At 49.7% G+C, this 4,100-nt stretch overlaps 1 protein-coding gene and 1 long non-coding RNA gene across 3 annotated transcripts in view; one reads left to right on the forward strand and one right to left on the reverse strand.

The window, feature by feature from the left end:
* Window positions 1-4,100, reverse strand: part of CBY1 (chibby homolog 1 (Drosophila)) — a 16,603-nt gene that overhangs the window by 6,807 nt on the left and 5,696 nt on the right. The gene's annotated exons all lie outside the window — the stretch shown is intronic.
* The window catches only part of LOC107184402, a 10,840-nt gene that overhangs the window by 2,022 nt on the left and 4,718 nt on the right, over window positions 1-4,100 (forward strand). The window contains exon 2 of the long non-coding RNA XR_001515239.1: window positions 3,111-3,112. This is a non-coding gene — a long non-coding RNA (uncharacterized LOC107184402). The remainder of the gene's footprint in view (window positions 1-3,110; window positions 3,113-4,100) is intronic.

The raw sequence follows: 4,100 nt of genomic DNA on the forward strand, positions 1-4,100 counted from the left end.
ATTAATCAATTGTTGTAGGAGTTTTAGGCTACCCTGAGTTCATCTCAGTTGTTAATAGTATTCATAAGCGCAACGCATGATTTTTTAAAAATCCTATGTTTGAGGCTAAAGAGCTCTTTCAACAATCAACAAATTGCCATGGGATAAGGAGAAAAGAGAAACCAGGCAGTGCAGAGTATTCAAAACCTCGGGAGTAGATGAGACGATCTAGAAAAGGCAGAATGGCAAGAGAAGACAGAGGACAGAGCCCTGTGCAATGAGACATTTAAAGGTGCAGAGCCAGTGTAGCTCAAGGGGAGGGCATCATCCCATGCACCCAGGCGTCCCTGGTTTAATTCCCAGATTCCTGGAGGAGGCATATGCCCGGGTTTCAGACTCAACCTCCAGTAGGGGGCCTGCAGGGGATGTTTCTCTCTTTTCTCTCTCTCTCTTAAAAAAAAATCAATAAAAAAGTATTTTTTAAAAGGTCAGCAGAATACTTAAAAGCAAAGAAAGTAAAAAAGTGGTTGCCAGGGGCTGGGGGGAGGGGAAGTGGGAATTAGTACAATGAATAGAAAGTTTCAGTTTGTTTGTTTTTTTAGATAAATTTTATTGATTTTTTAAAAAATATATATTTTATTGATTTTTTACAGAGAGGAAGGGAGAGGGATAGAGAGTTAGAAACATCGATCAGCTGTCTCCTGCACACTCCTACTGGGTAGGTGCCCCCAACCAAGGTACATGCCCTTGGCTGGAATCGAACCTGGGACCTTGAGTCCACAGGCCAACGCTCTATCCACTGAGCCACACCGGTTAGGGCGAGAGTTTCAGTTTTACAAGATGAAAAGCTTTCTGGAGGTGGATAGCGATGATGGTGGCACAGCAGGCATGTACTTCATACTGCTGAGTTGTGTAGATGAAAATGGTTAAGATGGTAAATTTTATGTTGTGTATTTTTCCATAATAAAATGTTTAATTAAAAGCGTAGTCATACCTATAAAGATGTTTTTAAAGGTGTGTGGGGGGGGGCCTCTTCCCCACACCAGGGGTTCAAGGAGCCGCTGGAGAGGAAGGAGAGCGAGGGAAGGTGGCTGCACGGAGGGTTTGAAGGAGAATGCTCAATAGCAGCAAAGAAGACATGTGGGCTGATGCCAGGCCACGCAACTTCGGGAACAACCAAGTGAGCGATGATGGCCCACACCTGGTACACAGGGTACTGCCTTCAGATGAAGATGGGGTGTTCTAAAACCCCAGCCCTGAGCTCTTCTCATTCCCTATCCCTCAAATCCACCATGTCCGCCATCCCTGTTTCTGTCCTGTTAAATGTGAAACAGGTAAAATAGCTCTTAATTTGGATTGGTGGGGGGCAGAGATCCCTTTGAGAATCTTAGAAAAGATAGAGGTCCCTCACCCTCCACCCAATAGAAACACACACTAGCTCTTATCCGGATAGTTCTGCATATGGACCCCTTGCTAGGCCTCAAACTGTAAAACTCCCTGGCTATTGCCTCTGATCCTGCACTCATTCCCCTCCCACCACCAGGACTTCCTACCTCAGCTCTTTCGTGTAACAGTTCTTCCCTAACCTGACACTCGGCACAGAAAGTCATGAAATTGTTTTAGTGATTACAAGAGATAATAAATGTCCCCTGGATAGCACTCTTTACTCAGGTGCCCCGTGAGCAGTAGATTTGGTTAATACAGGCTTTGAGGAGGAAGAATTTTAGCCAGAACCTGAAGAATGTGTCTGCCTAAAATGGTAAGACCCTGAAAGTATATAGCATCTCCAGGGGGGCGGGCGGCGGTGGGGGAGAAGGTTAGAGTGGTGATATGGGTAACTTTCCCTCCCTTTCACTTAAGGGACTTTCGTCAATAGGATTATTTTTGACTCTGCTCACACCCCACAGCCCATCAGTGGGCTCCACCTTCAATGCATGTCTAGAGTCTGCCCACCCACTTCCTCTCCTGCCACTTCCCTGGTCCCAGCCTTGCCCCCTGCAGTCTGTTCTCACCAGAGAAGCCAGAGGGAGCCTTTGGGAACCAAGCTGATCACAGCATTCCTCTGTTCAAACTCACCAACGGCTTGCCTCATGATCGCTCACAAGTCCTTCTTCCCTGCAGGGTTGTCCCACATTCAGGCTCCAGCCGGTCGGGTGCCCCTGGTGGTGAGCAGGGGGACCCACTTCACTGTGACAACCAAATCCGCTCTCTGACTCCCAAGGTTTAGTCCCGGCTCCAGCCCTGCCAGCTGTCACCTTCTGGGATGCTTTCTGCAGCTAAAAGCAGGGGATGAGACGATGGACGAATTCTCGTGAGAATTAGAAATAGGTACCTGGCATCAAGGGTGCCCTTTTAAAGTTTGCTAACGACAGTGACCTAGGAACAGGCAAACTCCATTGCCCCATTGCCTGCACCTGGAGGCTTATGCCCTGTGTATATTTGTATCCTATGGGCTGGAGCCTCTACCCATCCCCCATCGAGTGGGCAGTCGGATGGACTACAAACAGCAGCCACTAGGGCCGTCCCCCGGCGTCGCTCCTCCTCCCCTGTGGCTGGGCGTCTATGATCCTAGCCCAGGTTCTGAAACTCCTAGAGTCTGGTTCCTTGTCTGCAAATAGGCATGCTGACCGTCTGTGCTCCACAGGACTGAGCTGAGGGGGAAGTGGGAATGTGTGCGAGGACCCGAGCCCCCCAGGCAGGTACCTGCTGCCCATGGTCGCCATCCCTGGGCGCCGTCTCCACCCGCAGTGCCCTCCCCCTTTGGCAGGGAATCCCTCTGACTGACCGGCTGGCTCCTTCCTCCAGCCAGCGCAGCTCAGCTCAGACTCAGGCACCAAACTCCCCCTCCAGGAAGCCAGCCCCACCCCAACTCGTTGGTCCCTGCCGGAACCAGGATAGTCCCACCTCCCCAGAGAGCGGGGAATGGGGAAGACAGCCGTTTCTGTCCCAGGGCAGCCTCTGCCCAGGCCCCAGATGCTGGAGTGCTTCCCCTGCAGCGGGGACGTTTCCCACAACCTGAAAATCCTACCTTTGATGGGACAGCTCAGACTCCAGGTTCCACTTCTCCAAGAATTGATGCTTCTTTTTTTCACTCTGGCCATGGAGATTGTGTAACATCATTTAATTTAAAGAAGTATGTGGCTCAGGGGTTGATCACTGAGCCATGAACTAGGAGGTCAGAGTTCAATTCCCATGTCTGAGTTTCAAGCTCGATCCCCAGTAGCAGGCATGCAAGAGGCAGCCAATCAATGATTCTCTCATTGATGTTTATCTCTCCCTTCCTCTCTCTGAAATCAGTAAAAATATATTTTTTTATTGATGATTAGAGAGAGAAAGGGAAAGGGAGAGGGAGAGAAACATCAATGAGAGAAACATCATCAATCGGCTGCCTCCTAAACATCATCAATCGAGCCTGAAACCCGGGCGTGTGCCCTGACCAGGAATCGAAACTCAACCCTCTTGGTTTCTGGATCAATGCTCAATCACTAAGCCATACTGTCTGGACAATAAAATATATTTTTAAAAGGACACTTTGTTTTTATTTTAAAAATCTTTATTGAAAAAAAAAGTATAAACAAGAAAGTAGCAAAAAATATAGTGTTGCATAGAAGACTGGTGATGCTGCTGAGAAACTGAGGCCAGAGGACGTGGATTTGGGGAGCAAACTCTTTAAAGCACACAGAGGGGGGCCTGAAGGGTGGAGGTCACGCCCGAACACCGGGGTGAGGGGTGCTCTGATGAACTCCAGCTGCTTCTCCCAAGAGAGTCCGTCCAGTGAGAGTGAAGCCGGGACCAGCATTTATATGTTAAGTGACTGGAGAGCACCCAGAGTCGTTGCATCGCTCCAGACCTCAGAGGCCTGTTCACAGCGTGGCCTCCCTGAGCTGGGCAGCCAGCGGACATCGCTATGTACTGCCCTGGCCTGGAACCCTGATTTCCTCCAGGATGCCATCACCTTTCCACTGTGAACTCAAGGGTGCCAGTGCCTTTGGCCCCATGTGCGGTCCTCTGTCCAGGGGCCTAATCTACCATCTCAGCTTAAAAACCTCAGCTACGTTCCACTCCTCCGGTCAGGCGCGTTCTCCCTCTTCTAACCAGCGTCTTGAGGTCCTCATTTCCTT

Source organism: Myotis davidii, unplaced genomic scaffold, assembly GCF_000327345.1.
Source record: "Myotis davidii unplaced genomic scaffold, ASM32734v1 scaffold2370, whole genome shotgun sequence".
NCBI classification, from domain to species: Eukaryota; Metazoa; Chordata; class Mammalia; order Chiroptera; family Vespertilionidae; genus Myotis; species Myotis davidii.